The following is a 20,537-nucleotide window of genomic DNA, read 5'->3' on the forward strand; positions in this document are numbered from 1 at the left end:
AGGATTAGGGGACTGGAGGCGAAAACATGAAGAACGGTTGCAGGAACTGGGTATGTCTAGTTTAATGAAAAGAAGGATTAGGGGAGACATGATAGCAGTGTTCCAATATCTCAGGGGCTGCCCCAAAGAAGTGAAGGTCAACCTATTCTCCAAAGCTGAAGGCAGGACAAGAAGCAACGGATGGAAACTAATCAAGGAGAGAAGTGACTTTTGTCACCGGCAAAATTAGCAAAAATGTTTAAAGCCAAGTCAGCGAAATGTTGGAAATGTCAACAAGCAAGAGGTTCATACTATCATATGTGCTGGACATGTGCAGAAGCAAGGAAATATTGGACTAAAATAAGAGTAGGGTTAAAGAAAATGTTACAACAAGAAATAGAATTTAGACCAGAGATATTTTTTACTAGGTATTATCCCAGAGAAATTCAAGGAGGAGGATACCTATTTGATTATACATGTAACTACAGCAGCGAGAATTGTATTTGCCCAAAATTGGAAATTAAATAAACTACCAACAGACGAAAAGATAATAAAAAAGATATTAGATTGTGCAGAGATGAATAGGTTGACGATGAAAATAAAGGATAAGGAGGAATCGGAGTACTTTAAGACATGGGGAAGATTTTATGATTGGCTAGAGAAAGGAAACTAGAAAAGAAAGTAGGGAGAAGACGATATAGAGCCCAGACGATGCACTGTTAAATGGAATAGCAGTCTCCCAATATCTCAGGGGCTTCCACAGGAAGAGGGAGTCAAATTATTCTCCAAAGCACCTGGTGCAGGATAAGAAGCAATGGATGGAAACTAATCAAGGAGAGAAGCAACTCAGAACTAAGGAGAAATTTCCTGGCAGTTAGAACAATTAATCAGTGGAACAGGATTTCCCTCCAGAAATTGTGAATGCCCCAACACTGGAAGCCTTGAAGAAGATGTTGGATAACTATTTGTCTGAAATATTATAGGGTTTCCTGCCTAAGCAGGGGGTTGGACTAGAAGACTTTCAAGCCCCCCCCCCCCCCAACTCTGCTATTCAAGTTCTAATCGCAATAGGAATAAATTTCTGGACGGCAAGACTCCAAATGAGCACTAGGTGGCACTCGCGAGCCACTTTTTTTCTTGCATGAAGGTGGGGGGGGGGGTGTCACCTTGACTGTTTGCAGAGCAAAACTCTTACATCAACGCAGAGTTGTGCCTTTGCAGAGGGTGGATCTTGGTCCTGGGGCGGTTGAGTCAGAGAAAGTTCCTCCCAACAGGTGATAGGGGTAGAATTTAGGCGAAGTCACCTGTTCTGTTCCTTCCACAGATCTGCGCAGCTTTACCTGCCTCGCCTGGTTTTTGGTCTCGGATGTGGAGAAAGGCAGCCGACAAATCCAGGACTCAGCAGCGGCTGCTACTCCGCCCAAAGGCAACCAGATTACTTGAGGACGCAGAGAGTCAACAAACAGGTTTATTAATTCTTTTATTTTGCATGTTTGATTCGAAGCCATTGGTCAGCGCAAACTCCAGAAAGAGTGCGATTTAATTCAGTTTCCTTTCTCTGGATTTCTTTCCTTCCCCTCTTAAAAGAAAGTTCTACTTATAAACTGATCTCTGATTTACTCCCTCCCCCCCAACTCTGAAAACCCAGGCAGAAAAGGAAATAATCTGAGCATAGACAGAGTGTTTTTCTCCCACCCACCCATTCAGAAGTAGAGTTTTAAACTCTGCTCTTTTGGGTGTCCTTACTGTGATATGAAACCTGAATAAGCTGCCTCGCACGGAATTAAAATATTATATTTGGCCCATTGTTGCCTGCTCTGAAGCTCCCCAGGGATTTAATCACAAAAAAACAATGGTTTTTCTCCCAATTCTTAGATCCAGTTTCTGACTTTCTGCCTGCAATGCCTCTGAGCTGCACCTCTTTATAAAAAGGAAGTCATTGAAATATTTTAATATAATGTCATGTCTGAAGGATTTGTTAAAGAAGTAGGTAAGCTGTGACCTCACCTTATAAGGTGGAGCCGGGTCACGGATGGGACATCAGCTGATGAGACACATATTTACACCCTGAGCCATGTTTTATTATTTACCTTTCTACCCTCGCCACGTTAATACGAAAAAATTGCTCGCAGAAAATACAGGTAGTCCTCAACTCACAATTCATCATCATCATCTTTTAACGGCCCCGTAATCCCTTGCAGGGGGGAGTCTTGGCCAACTGAGTGTTTACTGGCCAGATGCCTTTCCTGTCACCAATGGGGAGTTTTGTTCAGCAGATACATTCTTATTGTGCCCAGAGAGAGAAATACCTGCCTCTACCTAGGATCGATCTCACCGGCTTCTGATTGTGAGGCGAGAACTCAACCTCTAGGCCACCGCACCACTCTTGTCAACTCACAATTGAGCCCCACATTTTTGTCGCCAAGTGAGACCGATGGTTAAGTGAGTTTTGCTAACTTTCTTGCCACTGTTGTTAAGTGAATCACTTAAGCAGTCGTGCAGTTAGGAACACAGTGGTAGCTCCCCCCATTCCCCGTCGACTTTGCGTTCCGGAAGGTCGCAAAAGGGGGATCACAGGACCCCTGGGACACTGCAACCGTCATAAATATGAGTCAGTTGGACAAGCATCTGAATTTTGATCCCTTGAGTGGCAACCGTCCTGTTAAAAAACTTTTTTCCCCCATTGCTGTTGTAACTTGGGACCGTCACTAAATGAATGGTTGTAAGTTGAGGACTGTCTGTAAAGCAGGTTTCCGAAAGGAAAGAAGAAATGTTTTACTGAATTACGCCCAGATTGCTATCCTAACTGGGGTTGGAGAATGCACAGGTGGGCAGATTGGGAAAAATAGTGTCCCAACTCACAAAATAAGAAATCACAATGTAATCTGATAATTGATCACTTTCATGTCACTGTAACCTTTAGTGACACAATAGCAGCAACCAGCTACCCTAGCCAACAATTTTTTCATAGGACTTCCAGGTTTAATCCACCAACGGTAGCTTTCTCTTTTCAAACTTTGTTAGTTTTAGGGATTGACATGGATTTGCGAGGCCAACAGGGTTGCATTTTGTACTTTATTTCAGATCAGGGCTGACGATATGCAAATGTACTTTTAGTTCTACGTTTAGGCAAGAAAAACAAAATGCACAGGTACAGTATAGGTGGTACCTTGCTTAATAGCAGTAACTGTGAGAGGGATCGTGGAATCCTAGTGGACAACCGTTTAAATATGAGCCAGCTGTGTGCAGCAGCTGCCAAAAAAGCCAACACAGTTTTAGGCTGCATCAACAGAGGGATAGAATCAAGATCACGTGAAGTGTTCATACCACTTTATATTGCCATGGTAAGACCACACTTGGAATATGGCATCCAGTTTTGGTCTCCACGATGTAGAAAAGATGTGGAGACTCTAGAAAGAGTGCTTTAGGAGACAAGAGGATTAGGAGACTGGAGGCTAAAACATATGAAGAATGGTTGCAGGAACTGAGTATGTCTAGCTTAATGAAAAGAAGGACTAGGGGAGACATGATAGCAGTCTTCCAATATCTCAGGGGTTGCCACAAAGAAGAGGGAGTCAAGCTTTTCTCCAAGGCACCTGAGGGTAGAACAAGAAGCAATGGGTGGAAACTAATGAAGGAGAGAAGCAACTTAGAACTGAGGAGAAATTCCCTGACAGTTAGAACAATTAATCAGTGGAACAGGATTTGCCTCCAGAGGTTGTGAATGCCCCAACACTGGAAGTCTTCAAGAAGATCTTGGACAGCCATTTGTCTGAAACGGTATAGGGTTTCCTGCCTAGGCAGGGGATTGGACTAGAAGACCTCCAAGGTCCCTTCCAACTCTGCTATTGTATTGTATTGTACTTGAAAGAATGATTTATTGAAGAAAGGTTAAAATAAAAAACACTGAAATATTTCCTGAAAATAAGATGGGGTTTTATATTATTTTTTTGCTCCAAAAGATGCATTAGGCCTTATTTTCTGGTTAGGTCTTACTTTGGGGGAAATACGGTACTAAGCTGACAATCTTAACAGGAGCTTATTTTGGGGGTAGGACTTATATTACGAGCATCCTGAAAAATCATGCAAGGGCTTATTTTCCAGTTGGGTCTTATTTTCGAGGAAACAGGGTAAAAAGAACAGAAAAGACCATGTTTAAACAGTGTCTTTAAAAACCTCCAACACATAACACCTTCCCTAGTTAAATGCTGTTTGGAGTAACAGAGCGATATTGGTTTCTCACCTCCCTTACGAAACAGGCCAAAAGAATTTCAAACAGTTAAACTACTAAATCTACTTACAAATGGTTAGCCTGTCATCTCTAAGCTATGTTAATAACAAAGTAGTTAACAGAAACCCCCCCCCCCAACAATAAGGAACCTATTATGTAAGAATATAAAAGTAATAAAAGAGTGTGAACAATTATAGAAGAAAAGCGAAGCTGACATTCCAAAACCTTCTGTTAACAAGCTGTTATTATAATCAACTTGTAGAAAATTTACTGCGACTTCAATCCCTAATCATTCCAAATATTAACCTAAATTGGTCCTGGAAGAAATATCCAAGATTGCTTCTTTACAGTATCTCTTTATAAAATAGAATAACAGAGTTGGAAGGGACCTTGGAGGTCTTCTAGTCCAACCCCCTGCCTAGGCACAAAACCCTACACCACTTCAGATAAATGGATATCCAACATCTTCTTAAAGACTCCCAGTGTTGGGGCATTCACAACTTCTGGAGGCAACTTCTGTTCCACTGATTAATTGTTCTAACTGCCAGGAAATTTCTCCTTAGTTCTAAGTTGCTTCTCTCCTTGATTAGTTTCCACCCATTGCTTCTTGCCCTGCCCTCAGGTGCTTTGGAGAATAATTTGACTCCCTCTTCCCTGTGGAAGCCCCTGAGATATTGGAAGACTGCTATCATGTCTCCGCGAGTCCTTCTTTTCCTTAAACTAGAGATACCCAGTTCCTGCAACCGTTCTTTATATATTTTCAGACAAATAGCTGTCCAATCTTTTCTCAAATAGTTCCAGTGTTGGGGCATTCACAACTTCTGGAGGCAACTTCTGTTCCACTGATTAATTGTTCTAACTGTCAGGAAATTTCTCCCTAGTTCTAGGTTTCACCTCTCCTTGATTAGTTTCCATCCATTGCTTCTTGTCCTTCCTTCAGGGGGCTTTGGAGAATAGCTTGACTCCCTCTTCAGTTGCTGATTGATTGAATACAGTAAATCCAATCTCCAAAGCCAATCTATCTTCCCTCCAAAATCCAGATAGAATTAGTTCCTCAATTAGATGTATTAAATCTGTTTCTCTCTCCATCAAACTCCTTAAAGAAAAATCATTTGCCACTTGCCGACTGAGAAATTTCTAAGCTATTGTTGTTATTAGTTGTGAAGTTGTGTCCGACCTATCGTGACACCATGGACAACGTTACTCCAGGCCTTCCTGTCCTCTACCATCCCCCCAGAGTCCATTTAAGCTCACTCTGGCTGCTTCGGTGACTCCATCCAGCCACCTCCTTCTCTGCCTTTCCCTTCTTCTTCTGCCCTCCATCGTTCCCAGCATGAGGCTCTTCTCCAGGGAGTCCTTCTTCCTTCTCATGAGGTGGCCAAAGCATTTGAGTTTCCTCTTCAGGATCTGGCCTTCTAAAGAGCAGGGTTGATCTCCTCTAGGACTGACCAGTTGGATGGCCTTGCAGTCCAAGGGACTCAATGCAGGAGTCTTCTTCTCCAGCATCAGAGTTCAAAGGCCTCCATTCTTTGGCCCTCAGCCTTCCTTATGGTCCAACTTTCACAGTCGTCCATTGCAACTGGGAAAACCATAACCTTGACTAGATGCACTTGTGTTGGCAGGGTGATGTCTCTGCTTTTTAGGATGCCGTCTTGATTTGCTATAGCTTTCCTCCCCAGGAGCAAGCCTCTTCTAATTTCTTGCCTGCAGCCCCCATCTGCGGGGATCTTGGAACCCAGGAAAATAAAATCGGTCACTCCCTCCATTTCTTCCCCATCTATTTGCCAGGAGTTGAGGGGGCCGAATGCCATGACCTTAGTTTTCTTAATGTTGAGTTTCAAGCCAGCTTTTGCACTCTCCTCCTTCACCCACATCAAGAGGCTCTTTTCTCTACTATTATATCCTGTAAAAGCACCTTGCAAACTTCTGCCGGGCAAATGGCATTGGCAGGCTATATACTTTCTGAGTCTATATTTCTTTCTGGTCAGTGTTTTTAGACAGTTTTTTAAATTAATCTCTGTTCATGTTTGTGTTTGTGTGTGTGTATGTGTTTAAAAATATTTTGGTGTTTTGTATTTTAACCTTTTTTCAGTAAAATGAAAAAAAATGAAGGAAAAACAAAGAATGATGATTTATCGGGATAGCCTTCCTTTTGGGGTTTCTGTGAGTATATGTTTGACGACCAATTCCCTCCAGGCCTAGATTTTTAACAGCAAAGTTGTGTTTTGGGGTGTGATGAAAAAGTGAATTTCAACTGAGTTCAGCAAAAGGTTGTTTTGCTCTTTCCTTCCGAGAACTCACCTAGACTTAAGTTGCTTTAAAAACATGTTTCTCTTTTAAAAAAAAAAAAAAAGGGGGGGGTATCCTATTGAAAAATAAACAAGTTGAAAAGTTGAAATATTAGATTGTCCACGTGAGCAAAACCAAACGGCTCCCCGTTTTGTCTTTAAAACAGCCAAAAGATTAAACATTCTACCAGTGTAACTCGTCCCTCAACGGAGCTTTTTGGTTAAGTATCCTCTGTCGATGGTCACCAACTGGTGGCCCGCAACAGAATTTTGGTGGTCCGCAGAAAAATTATTTGCAATTTTTATATTGCGCTAAATCAGGGGTCCTCAAACTACGGCCCCTGGGACAGATACGTGCAATGAACGCTTGTGTTGCTGCAGAGAGTCTCCCCCTTCGGGGTCTTTTTGTGCGGGTCGGAGGGGGGCAGAAATTCTGACTTGGGGTCTGCTTCAGCCTCCTGGTAGGGGGCTTTGAGCGAAGGCTGGAGGGAAGAGCCGCTGGTGGCGAAGAGCCGGAGGGCCTCGTTCTAGTGGGACTGCATCATGGCCTGGAACTGGCTGACCATCTCAGCCCGCTGAGCCTCCAGGCGCCGTTCCCTGGCCTTGCACTCCCGCAGGTCTTCCCTCTGCTTGGAAAGCCTATGCTCCCAGTCCTCAGTGAGGTGCTTCTGCTGAGCCTCCTTCTCAGCCAGATCCAATTTGAACTGAGCTGTTTTGCCAACTCTTTCTCCTGGTGGCTGCTTAGCTCCAACAACTGCTTCCTGATGGGCCCTAAGGAGCCCGGGCGGGCAGGTGAGGAGTGGCTGGGAGGGGAGGGGCGAGTAGAGGCCGGCGAGGCGCCCCTTGACGTAAGTGACATCAAGTTGGCCACGCCCACCAAGTCACATGACCACCTGGCCACGCCCACCCAGCTGGTCATTAGGCGGATCATATTAGGATTTAAAAGTATGAATTTAGTGGTCCCTGAGGTCCGAAACATTGGTCATCCTTTGACTGTCCAGTTTTGGGGACAAGCCTGAAATGATGGTTTGTACAATCCCACAATGGCTTTAAAAGACCGCATGGGCCTGGAGATGATTCATAAAATGGTTGATTCCCTAAAGGAAAGTAGAATTAATTCTCCTGTTAATGTAGCAAATTCCTAGTTTGCCCGAAGCTTTGTAGAAGTTTTAGGCGTGTATAATTTTAAGCTTATGCCTCTCCTTTTTCACCCCAAAACCTTCAGGAATTGGTAGCAGTTAAATCGGCAAAGGGACCGAAACCGATCTGGTTTAAATCCTTAAGCCCATTAAGAGATTTCCATGTTCAAAGATGGAAGCTCTTGATTTTTTTTTTTTTTTTTTTTTGCCGACACATCAGATTAGCCGCCGCGCTCAAGAAGGTGTGCCGATCCTTGTGTGATCGTTCCCCCCTCGTTTCATCTTACAAAAACCCCTCCGGAGCCCCCCTCCTTCCCTTCCGTCTTAACAGTTCACACACAACTTCAGGGACACATAATCCATAACACGCCAACCAAGTGCTCAAAAGACCTCACTTAATCCACTCCTTGATTAGGATTAACCGACTGGGGTCTCAGAAAATTTTCTGGAATCCCTCCTGATCTCCTCTTTGCTTAACAGATAACGATGAACTGGGATTTTTTTCTTTTTTATAAGTTAACAAACGCCGCGCAGCCCCTTCTGAAGCCGGTAGTCATTCTGCACCGTGGCGATATTTGTAGATAATCTTATCGCGCCAGCTGGTACTAATACTCATATGGATGGAAGGGGAGGGTGGGGGGGAGAAATAGTTTTGAAGTGTCAAAAAAAAACTTAGAGGGGTTATTGGAACTGATGTGGGTTAAAAATTCACTTTAACTAGTCTCTGTTGGCTAGATCTGTGCTTTTATAATTAGTCCTTACGACTATTTCTTTAGTGAACACGTATGCTGATAATCTGGCATTGCCCGGGTATTTATTTGTGGTGGGGGGGGGGAATGTGCAGACCAAATGTAATTTCTAATGTTGGATTTTCCTCCTTACCAGAGGAAGCCCCCTTGTGGAGTACTGTGAAGCCATTACCATGGCAACTCCACTGCGCTGTACAGTACAAGCCATTTTACGGCTGTACAGTAGAAGCCATTTGAAGGCACAACAGGCTGTATCGTAACAGAGGGGTGTTAGGGGTGCCTTACTCCCACAGTATTTTTCTCTACAGGGTAAGTCATCTGGGTACCAACTTTGGTTGAAATTGCTCGAGGCGTTCCAGAGTTATGCTGGAACATACACAAACACACAGCTCTGTGTGTGTGTGTGTGTGTGTGTGTGAGAGAGAGAGAGAGAGAGAGAGAGAGAGAGAGAGATCAAAATTCAGATGCATGGCAATTAACACACATGTATAACGGTTTCTGTGTCCTGGTGTCATGGTTTTTTTTGTGACCTTCTAACAAGCGAAGCCAATGGGGAAGCAAGGCTCACTTAACAACCGTGTGACTGACTTAACAACTGCAGTGATTCACTCAACAACTGTGGCAGGAAAGGTTGCAAAATGGGGCAAATCTCAAAAAACGTCTTGCTTAACCACAGAAATTCTGGGGTGGTTGCGTTCGTAAGTTGAAGGCTTATCTGTAATCAGGCGTTTAGATTGTTTGATTGTGCTGTTGTAAACCACCCAGATAGGGACGCGGTGGCTCAGGGGCTAAGACGCTGAGCTTGCCGATCAGAAATGTCGGCAATTCGGCAATTCGAATCCCTAGCGCCGCGTAACGGAGGGAGCTCCCGTGACTTGTCCCAGCTTCTGCCAACCTAGCAGTTCGAAAGCACGTTAAAAAATGCAAGTAGAAAAATAGGAACCACCTTTGGTGTGAAGGGAACAGCGTTTCGTGCACCTTCGGTTTTGAGTCCTGCTGGCCACATGACCACGGAGATGTCTTCGGACAGCCCTGGCTCTTCGGCTTTGAAACGGAGATGAGCACCGCCCCCTAGAGTCGGGAACGACTAGCACAGATGTGCGGGGGCAAGCTTTACTTTTAAACCACCCAGAGCCCCTTAGGTGAGATGGGCAAAATAGGAATTTTGTAAATAAATAAAATCAATTGCAAGATCTCTATCAGGTTTATCTTACCAGACTCCTAAGAGTTCAAGGGGTTAGCAAACTTGCGTAAAGCAGCGGCTGTTCTGAACTCCAGACAGGAAGAATACCTGGAAAGTCATTATGTCAATTTGTGTTTTATCTCGCTGATAAATATTAGGCTTCCTGCTTGGCAGGCGGTCTCTGTCCAAGCGCAGGGAAGCTGGAAAGTGTTTCAGGACACGGAATCCATGGCTGCCTGAATTGCGATGAGTATAAAAAGTCCTTTTCAGGCAGGTGGAGTTTGATAGGAGTTTATTCAGAAGTAAGTAGGCTGGGTATATAGGGAGGGAAGGAAGGAAGGAAGGAAGGAAGGAAGGAAGGAAGGAAGGAAAAGAGGAACAAAGAGGCAGGGAGGGAGGAAAAAGAAGGAAGGAAAAAAGGAAGGAAAGGAAAAGAGGAACATAGACAAAGAGGCAGGGAAGGAGGGGGAGGGGAAAAGGGAAGGAAAGAAGGAAGGAAAGGAGGAGGGGGAAAGTAAATAGGGGAGGGAGGGAGGAAAGGAAGAAGGAAAGGAGGAAGGAAGAAAAAGAGGAACTGCCAAAGAGGCACGAAGGAAGGAAAAAGGAAAAAAAGGAAGGAAAAGAGAGGAACAGAGACAAAGAGGCAGAGAGAGTGGAAAAGAAGGAAGGAAAAAGGAAGAAAGGAAGGAAAAGAGGAACAGTCAAAGAGGCAGGGAAGGAGGGGGAGGGGAAAGGGAAGGAAAGAAGGGAAAGGAGGAGGGGAAAAGTAAATAAAGGAGGGAGGGAGGAAGGAAAGGAGGAAGGAAGGAAGAAAAAGAGGAACTGACAAAGAGGCAGGGAGGGAGGAAAAAAGGAAGGAAGAAAAACATAAACAGGCAGGGAGGGAGGAAAAAGGAAGGAAAAAAGGAAGGAAAGAGAAGGAAGGAAAGAAAAGAGAGGAACAGAGACAGAGGCAGGGAAAGAGGGGAGGAGAAAAGGGGAAGGAAAGAAGAAAGGAAGGAAAGGAGGAGGGAAAATAAATAAGGGAGGGAGGAAAAGAGGAACAGAGACAAAGAGGCAGGGAGGGAGGAGAAAGAAATCAAAAAGGAATAAAAGAGAAGGAAGGAAGGAAAAGAGAGGAACAGAGACAAAAAGGGAAGGAGGGGTACAGGGGAAAGGGAAGGGAAGGAGAAAGGAAAAAAAGAGGTAAATAATGGAGGGAGGAAAGGAGGAAGAAAGGAAAAAAGATTCAGTGAGGGAAGAAAGGAAGGGAGGAAAAGTCTCTTACATTTTATATCCCAAATCCTGCTTGGCAACCTCTTTGTAAATCAAGTGTAACCTAATTTCTTTTAAGATGGGTTGCAGGTTCAACCTTATCTGCCCTGAATCTTTATATATTTTGCTTTAACTACCTGTAATAAATTCGTACCTGGGGGTTGTGAATCCTTATTAAGAGGGTTCCTAGCTTCCAAATAGAGAAATTGAGGGAAACTGAGTCAGAATGACTTCAGGTTATTAATAAGAGCAGCTGTAAGAGTTATTCCATGGTTCTCACCAGTTCTGGAGATTGAAGCTGGAAGGAAGAGACAGGAAGAGAGAGGAAGGAAAGGAAGAATGAGAAAGGAGACAGAAGAAGGAAGGAAAGGAAGTTATGGGGAAGGCAGGAAAAGAAAGGAAAGAGACAGAAGGGAGAGAGGAAGGAAGCGTGAAGGGAAAGAAAGAAAAGTAAAGAAGAGAGAAAGAGGAAGGAAGGGTGCAGGAAAGAAGATGGAGAAAGAAAGAAAAAGTAAGTGAAAGAGGAAGGGAGAGAGAAAGGAAAGAAGGATGAACAGAAGGAAGGGAAAGGAAAAGACGGGAAGGGAATAGAATAGAAAAAAGGAGAAAGTAAGGAAGATTGAAGAGAAAGAAAGTTAGAGGAAGAAACGGGGAGAGAAAGAAGGATGGAGGATGAAGAAGAAAGAGAGGAAGGGTGGAAGGAAAAGAGGGAAAGAAAAGAGAAAGTGGAAGGATGAGGGAAATAAGAAAAGTGAAAAGAGAAAGGAAGGATGAAGGGAAGGAAGGGAAAAGGAATGAAGGAAGAGAAAAGGAATGAAGGAAGAGAATAAAAGAAAAAAGAGTAAGGAAGGATAAAGGGAAAAGGAAAATAAGAGGAAGAAAGGGAGAGAGAGAAGGAAGGATAAAGAGGGAAAGGAAAGAAAGTGGGAAAGAAAGGAAGGAAGAATGAAGGGAAGGAAGGGGAAGGGAACAAATGAAGAAAGACAAAAAAGAAAAGAGAGTAAGGAAGGATGAAGGGAAAGAAAGGAAAGTAAGAGGAAGAAATGGAGAGAGAAAAGGAAGGAAGGATAAAGCGAGGATCGGGGAGAAAGGAGAGAGGAATGATGGAAGGAAAAGAGGGAACAGAACAGAAGTGGAAGGATGAGAGAAAGAAGGAAGATGGAGAAAGAAAGTAAGGGAGAAAGAGGAAGGAAGGATGAAGGGAAGAAAAGGGAAGGAAGGAAGACAAAAGAGAGTAAGGAAGGATGAAGGGAAAGAAAAGAAAGTAAGAGGAAGAAAGGGAGAGAGAGAAAAGGAAGGAAGGATAAAGCGAGGATCGGGGAGAAAGGAGAGAGGAATGATGGAAGGAAAAGAGGGGAAAGGAACAGAAGTGAGAGAAAGAAGGAAGATGGAGAAAGAACGTAAGGGAGAAAGTGGAAGGAAGGATGAAGGGAAGTAAAGGGAAGGAAGGAAGACAACAAAAGAAAGGAGAGAGTAAGGAAGGATGAAGGGAAAGAAAGGAAAGAGGAAGAAAGGGAGAGAGAAGAAGGAAATGAAGCAGGGATGAGGGAGAAAGAAAGAAGGGAAGGAAAAGAGGGAAGGGAAGGGAAAGTCGGCTGCATGGACTTCTCCCATCCTCTGTGTGTCGTGTGACTGACATTGTCTGGGTTGCTGCAACTGCCCTCCTCCTCCTCTTCCTCCTCCTCCTCTCCCAGCCGGCCGAGGGCTGCTGGGGCCAGAGGGAGAGGCAAGCCGGGCTACCATTGGATGCTCTGTCAACCCATGGCCGGGCCGCGATTGACGGAGAGCGCAAGGGGAGGGCAGTGGAGGGGAGCTCCGTGCTGGCTCCCCTCCCCTCCTCAGCCCAGGAGGACCCGCTGGTGCAGCTCCACCGCCGAGGAGGCCTGGATCCTGCTCTGTCCCAGCCATGGAGGCACCGCCGAACGGCACGAGAGGGGAGACTTAACGGGCAGCCCTTCTTCAACCTTCCCCACCCGGCCAGAAGAGACAAAGGAGGGGGCTGGATTTCCAAGCCACATCATGCTGCTCTTTCTCGCCAGCTCACACTAGCCTACCCACCAAGACCACCGTGGGGGTAAGTCAGTGGGCAACCGCCTTAGAACTGACTCAGCTCTGCCAGGGCAGAGGGCATCTTTCTGGCAAGCTGTTGGCCGCTCTTCCCCTCGCGCCCCCGTTTCGGCGCTTCTCTTTTCTACAAATTTGCTTTTATTTTTGTCTCTCTTCTTTTACTTAAATCTCTCCCCCTTTTAAACTGGGGGAAATAGCTAACTTTCCAGGCTAGTGCAGGGTCCCCCGTGGTTTTTTTGTAGAATCAAAAGCTAATTCTAGACGCCAAGTTTTGCAGAGGGGAGCAAGGTCAACGGGCACCACGTATGAAGCGTCCGAAATGCCAGGCAAGACACCAGAGAACTTTCTAAGATCAGCATAAACTGCCTGGGCTCGAAGAAGGGACGGTTTATATATAACCACACTGGGGGGGGGGGGTGTAAGTAAATTCCCTCTTGGGATTTAAAATAGAACCACAGAGTTGGAAGGGACCTTGGAGATCTTCTAGTCCAACCCCCTGCCTAGGCAGGAAACCCTACACCACTTCAGACAAATGGCTATCCAACATCTTCTTAAAGACTCCCAGTGTTGGGGCAATCACAACTTCTGGAGGCAACTTCTGTTCCACTGATTAATTATTCTAACTGTCAGGAAATTTCTCCTTAGTTCTGAGTTGCTTCTTTCCTGGATTAGTTTCCACCCATTGCTTCTTGTCCTGCCCTCAGGTGCTTTGGAGAATAGCTTGACTCCCTCTTCTTTGTGGAAGCCCCTGAGATATTGGAAGACTGTTATCATGTCTCCCCTAGTCCTTCTCTTCATTAAACTAGACATACCCAGTTCCTGCAACCGTTCTTCATTTTAGCCTCCAGCCCCCTAATCATCTTTGTTGCTCTTCTCTGCACTCTTTCTTGGATGGGAACAAACGAAAGGTCTAAAGTTTGCATCTATTTATCATTACACCATACTATACATTATACGTTATACCATACACTATACTATACGATACATTATACATTATACCATACATTATACCGTAACTTTACCCAACTAAATGTATCATTTAGGGGGAAAAAACCCGAAATGCACAGGCACAGTATATGTGGTACCTTGCTTAATAGCAGTAATTGTGAGAGGGATCTTGGAGTCCTAGTGGACAACCATTTAAATAGGAGCCAGCCATGTACAGCAGCTGCCAAAAAAGCCAACCCGGTTCTAGGCAGAGGGATAGAATCAAGACCACATGAAGTGTTGATACCACTTTATAAGGCCACACTTGGGATACTGCATCCAGTTTTGGTTGCCACGATGTAGAAAAAATGTGGAGACTCTAGAAAGAGTGCAGAGAAGGGCAAGAAAGAGGATGAGGGGACTGGAGGCTAAAACATATGAAGAACGGTTGCAGAAACTGGGTATGTCTAGTTTAATGAAAAGAAGGAGACATGATAGCAGTCTTCCAATATCTCAGGGTTTGCCACAAAGAAGAGGGAGTCAAACTATTCTCCAAAGCACCTGAGGGCAGGACAAGAAGCAATGGGTGGAAACTGATCAAGGAGAGAAGCAACTTAGAACTAAGGAGAAACTTCCTGACAGTTAGAAGAATTAACCAGTGGAACAACTTGCCTCTAGAAGCTGTGAATGCTCCAACACTGGAAGTTTTGAAGAAGATGTTGGATAACCATTTGTCTGGAGTTGTGTAGGGTTCCCTACAGAGGGTTGGACTAGAAGACCTCCAAGGTCCCTTCCAACTCTGTTATTCTATTCTATTCTATTCTATTCTATTCTATTTTACCAGGTTGGGAGATCCCAATGAAATGACCTTCTTTAGCACCCACCAAATATTCTCTTCTTTCTTCTCTTCGTCTCTAGAGCCCCCAAACACATAAAGGTAGCATCTGCAATTAAATTCACCAAGGATTACAGATCACAATGGACCCCAACAATTTATGTTGTTAAGTGAGACATTTGTTTTGTCTGATTTTACGACCTTCCTTGCCACAGGGGTTAAGTTGATCCCTGCGGTGGATAAATTAGACACCTGGTTGTTAAGTGAATCGGATTTCCTCATTGACTTTGCTTTGTCAGAAGGTCGCAAAAGGTGATTACATGACCACGGGATTCTGCAACCGTCATAAACGCGGGTCAGTTGCCAAGCATCTGAATTTAGATCACACGATCGTGGGGATGCTGCAAACTGTCGTCAGAGTGAAAAACGGTCCTTTTTCAATGCCGTCGTAACTTTGAATGGTCACTAAATGGGCCATTGTAAGTCGAGGACTTCCTGTGTAATGAATGGACGTTCCAGTGTGCCAAATCAACAGAACAGCAGCGATGGGTTATCATAACCTCAGGCTGGCACTGCAAAGCCAGTTAGCAGCCATTGTTTTACGTTTTCAAGACAGAGTAGATAGGATCAGTAGATTAAACTTTGCTTTAAGGCCTTTTTGAGCCGAGGTTGGGAAATATACCGATATAAACCATATATTCCTCTGCCTTCTCAGTTCTGGTATGCAATATGTGATTTTGATGCAATGATATTAATATAACATGCTTAGATTTTTTTAAAATATTCTGTTGTGTAAAGTGTCTTAGAGTATTAAATGCAAAGGTTTATTTCTGTAAGAACACATTTGCTGGTCAGTGATATAAATTCCATAAATAATGAATAACTGTCGTTGCTTCCTGCTTGAGCATGGGGCTGGACTAGAAGACCTCCTAGGTCCCTTCCAGCTTATTCTATTCTATTCCTAATTCATATTCTATTCTATTCCATTCCATTCCAAATTCCATTCCATATTTTCTATTCTATTCTATTCCATTCTTAATTCATATTCTATTCTATTCCTAATTCATATTCTATTCTATTCCATTCCATTCCAAATTCCATTCCATATTTTCTATTCTGTTCTATTCCTAATTCATATCCATTCCAAATTCCATTCTATATTTTTATTCTATTCTATTCCATTCCATTCTTAATTCATATTCTAGTCTATTCCTAATTCATATTCTATTCCATTCCAAATTCCATTCCATATTTCTATTCTGTTCTATTCTATTCCATCCATTCTTAATCATATTCTATTCTATTCCTAATTCATATTCTATTCTATTCCATTCCATTCCATTTTTAAAATCTATTCCATTCCATTCCATTCTTAATTCATATTCTATTCTATTCTATTCTATTCTATTCTATTCTATTCTAGTGGTTCAAAACTATGGTTTAGCATGGTGTGAACAAACATAATTGTACAATCCAGGATGAACTCAAGTTTGAACATTTCCACTGCTGTTGAATAAGAGCATCCTATGGGGTCCAGCTCAGGAGAGGCTGTTAATACTAACAATATTAACAAATAATGTTAATAGCTAATCGCATTTAAAACATTAAACGAGCCTGTTTTCCCGAAACCAGGTTGCAGGCTTATTTAAGTATGAATCCTGATAGTCCTCGACTTATGACCCCAAATGAAGCACCCAGATTCCCCTTGCTAAGTGAAACAGTTAAGTGTGTTTTGCTCCATTTTACGACCTCCCTTGCCACAGTTGTTAAGTGAATCCTTGCCGTTGTTAAGCTAGTCACACGGTGGTTAAGTCAATCTGGCTTCCCGATTGATGTTTGTCAGAAGGGGATTTTACGCGAAACTTTTGCAAACCGTCATAAATATGAGTCAGTTGCCAGGCGTCTGAATTTTGATCGCACAATCATGGGGATGTTGCAATGGTCGTCACTGTGGGGGGGGGGGAAATGGTTCATAAGTCACTTTTTTTAGCGGCCTTGTAACTTCGAACCATCACTAAGTGAATGTTGTAAGTTGAGGACTACAGATGGTTTACCCATTGCCTTTCATCTACAATATTCTCTCCTACCCACAAGACAAAACAGATTCCTTAGTCTAACAGGAAATACGATTCTGAATTCCACTTGGCTTCGTAGGACAAATGGAGAGAGAGAAAAAGAGAAATTTCCAGACGGCTTTTGAAATTTATTCCTATGCAACCCATTCTTTTCGGCTTTATAACCTGAGGATATCAGATATGCGTATGATACCGCTCTAATTTCAGAAAATGAAGAGGAACTAAATAGCCACTTGAGGCAGGTGAAGAAGGAGAGTGTGAAAGTTGGCTTGAAACTCAACATTAAGAAAACTTAAGATCATGGCATCCGGCCTTCTCAATCCCTGGCAAATAGATGGGGAAGAAATGGAGGGAGTGAGCGATTTTATTTCCCTGGGCTCCAAGATCCCCGCAGATGGGGGCTGCAGCCAAGAAATTAAAAGAGGCTTGCTCCTGGGGAGGAAAGCTATGGCAAAACTAAAAATCAGAGACATCACCCTGCCAACACAAGTGCATCTAGTCAAGGCTGTGGTTTTCCCAGTTGCAATGGACGACTGTGAAAGTTGGACCATAAGGAAGACTGGGCACCATAGAATGGAGGCCTTTGAACTCTGGTGCTGGAGAAGAAGACTCCTGCATTGAGTCCCTTGGACTGCAAGGCCATCCAACCGGTCAGTCCTAGAGGAGATCCACCCTGACTGCTCTTGAGAAGGCCAGATCCTGAAGAGGAAACTCAAATGCTTTGGCCACCTCATGAGAAGGAAGAAGGACTCCCTGGAGAAGAGCCTCATGCTGGGAAAGATGGAGGGCAAGAGAAGAAGGGGACGAAAGAGAAGGAGGTGGCTGGATGGAGTCACCGAAGCAGTACGTGGGAGCTTAAATGGACTCCAGATGATGGTAGAGGACAGGAAGGCCTGGAGGAATGTGGTCCATGGGGTCGTGATGGGTCGGACACGACTTCACAACTAACAACAACCACAAGACAAAACAGATTCCTTAGTCTAAATAGAATTGACTGAAACAGGAAATACAATTTAAATTCGCTGGCGTCGTAGGACAAATGGAGAGAAAAAAAAGAGAAATTTCCAGACTGTTTTTGAAATTTATTCCTAGGCAATCCGTTCTTTTCGGCTTTGTATCCTAAGGGGATATAGCACAAAATAAAAAGGGTGGGGGAAAAAACCCAGGAAACTTCAAAATGCATAAAAACGGCAGCCAGTTTGGCTGGTTACAGAAAAAAGCCAAGTATTTTTTCCTTGGTCTTAGGATAGCACACTGTCTTCCTCGATTGGGTTAATTGCCCTTTTATCTGAATACTCAAATTGCAACTGGTGCTCCAAAGTATAGATAGACTTACAACATTTCATTTAGTGACGGCTTGCTGTCACAACGGCCCTGGGAAAAATGACTTATCACCATTTTTCACCCTGATGACCATTGCAGCATCCCCAGGGTCGGGGGGTTTATATTTGGACGTTTTGACGACTGGACTTGCCTTTATGACGGTTGCAGCGTCCCAGAGTCACGTGGATCCCGTTCTGCGACCAACTGACCAGCAAACTCAACAGGGAACCAAATTCACTTAACGACCGTGTGAACTAATTTAAGAACTGCGGGGTGATTTACTTAAGAAACGTGGCAAGAACAAGTGATAAAATAGGGCAACGCTCAGTTAACAAATTTTTCACTTCAATTTGGGGCTCAATTGTAGTGTCAAACTCTTCTTTAGGTATCCCTGGAAAAGAATAAAAAGCAATTTCATGCTTTTGAGGATCTGGAAGGACGCTGGGATTTATAATACCGACCTTCCCGAAATGTGGCCAGTCCCAAATTCAGTGGGCGTTGAACAATTTTGGCGGGCTTTCCAGAAACTGAATAATTGGACCCCACCAGAAAAGAAGAAGTTGGTTTACTTCTCTGATCTGCAAAAGCAGTTTGTAGTTACAATACACACCTTTCAGGCCTACTGTCTCTGTAAGATGCTGAGCTTGTCGATCAGAAAGGCCGGCAGTTTGGGAGGTTCGAATCCCTAGCGCCGCGTAATGGAGTGAGCTCCTGTTACTTGTCCAGCATCTAGCAGTTCGAAAAGCACATTAAAAAATGCAGTAGAAAAATAGGGACCACCTTTGGTGGGAAGGTCACAGCGTTCCGTGCGCCTTTGGCGTTGAGTCATGCCGGCCACATGACCACGTAGATGTCTTCGGACAGCGCTGGCTCTTCGGCTTTGAAATAAAGATGAGCACCGCCCCCAAGAGTTGGGAATGACTAGCACATATGTGCAAAGGGGAAACTTTACCTTTATCTCTGTTTAGTGTTTTTTTTTTCCCCACCCAGTTTGGCAGATGCTGAGCCAAAATTGACGATTGTGAAATTTTGGACTCTGTTCTCCATTAAAGCGCACACACACACACACAAACACACTCACACAAATTGCTGCAAGCAAAGGTTGACCCCGGACATTCTTGGCTGCCGAAATGTTTTGTTTTTTTCCTGATTCTCTTCTGGCGTGATCAAAGGGTTTCTTTTGACCACAAGCAATTAAATGGAGGCGAAAGGTGTTTTGAGTACTTTCCTATCCGGATCAGACTACACCCTCCCTCATCCCCAATCAGAAAGGTCAACGGTTTGGCGGTTTGAATCCCTAGCGCCGTGTAATAGAGTGAGCTCCCGTGACTTGTCCCAGCTCCTGCCAACCTAGCAGTTCGAAAGCACCTTAAAAAATGCAAGTAGAAAAATAGGGACCACCTTTGGTGGGAAGGTAACAGCGTTCCGTGCGCCTTCAGCATTAAGTCATGCCAGCCACATGACCACGGAGAACGTCTTCGGACAGCGCTGGGTCTTCGGCTTTGAAACGGAAATGAGCACCGTCCCCTGGAGTCGGGAACAACTAGAACATGTGCAAGGGAAACATTTACCGTTACCTAGAACTAGCGTGGTTTGTGAGTGCAGACGCGCTGCTTGTGTTTCCGACTAACCAGGTGGGATATGTTGTGTGAATGCTGTTCGTGCCACCCAGGTTGGGCACTTCCAAAGCTGTCTTCTCAGCGGGAAGACATCTGAAAGCCTCTTTAATCTAACACGTGCCATATGGATGCCACCCGATCAATCTTCCCCGCAGCCATCTGCTTCCTGCGAGCCAGTTTGTGATGGGAGAAACAGGCTGATTTACCCACTTTCTGCCAGCGTCCTGCGGTTGGAGAACTAATTAGGTAATCCTCCGTACCCACGTTTCGTAGTTGTTTTGTCACTTCGTGCCGAACCTGGCAAAGATAAGAGAAGCCAAACACGTTTTGTCAGGTTGTTGGATTGCAAACACAAGTTGCCTGGAGGTGGCATGTCTCCCTCTGCCACGCCCAGCGTTGGCACGGAGAGGTAGATGGCCGGGCAGGGCGATGCCTGCCGTATAACAAAGGTTTTCTTCATGCCTTTTGCTTGAACGCCCTTGAGAGGATTCAACACCCAGTTAAATGTCTGAGTTGGCATCTTCCCATCATCATATCATTCACCAGTTTCTGGAGGAACCTCAATGAGGACTATAGGGATGGTCACTCGCTTTGTCTACAACTGAAACAATTGGATGGGTGCATTTGGCTCAGAGGTCCTCCTCCCCCACATGAATTAAAAGAACTTGGAATCCTGCATTCAGTTTTGGTCGCCACGATGTAGAAAAGATGTGGAGACTCTAGAAAGAGTGCAGAGAAGAGCAACAAAGAGGATTAGGGGACTGGAGGCTAAAACATATGAAGAGCGGTTGCAGGAACTGGGTATGTCTAGTTTAATAAAAAGAAGGACTAGGGGAGACATGATAGCAGTCTTCCAATATCTCAGGGG

At 44.2% G+C, this 20,537-nt stretch overlaps 1 protein-coding gene across 2 annotated transcripts in view; it reads left to right on the forward strand.

Moving 5' to 3' along the window:
- The first annotated feature begins 12,390 nt into the window (after positions 1-12,390).
- ARHGEF10L (Rho guanine nucleotide exchange factor 10 like) overlaps positions 12,391-20,537 on the forward strand; it is a 97,203-nt gene continuing 89,056 nt past the window's right edge. The window contains exon 1 of one of the 2 annotated variants that reach the window (XM_032231606.1): positions 12,391-12,897. The gene's annotated coding sequence lies outside the window, so the exon portion shown is untranslated. The remainder of the gene's footprint in view (positions 12,898-20,537) is intronic. The other variant, XM_032231605.1, reaches the window with a different exon arrangement.

The sequence above is a fragment of the Thamnophis elegans genome, chromosome 15, assembly GCF_009769535.1.
Source record: "Thamnophis elegans isolate rThaEle1 chromosome 15, rThaEle1.pri, whole genome shotgun sequence".
Taxonomy (NCBI): domain Eukaryota; kingdom Metazoa; phylum Chordata; class Lepidosauria; order Squamata; family Colubridae; genus Thamnophis; species Thamnophis elegans.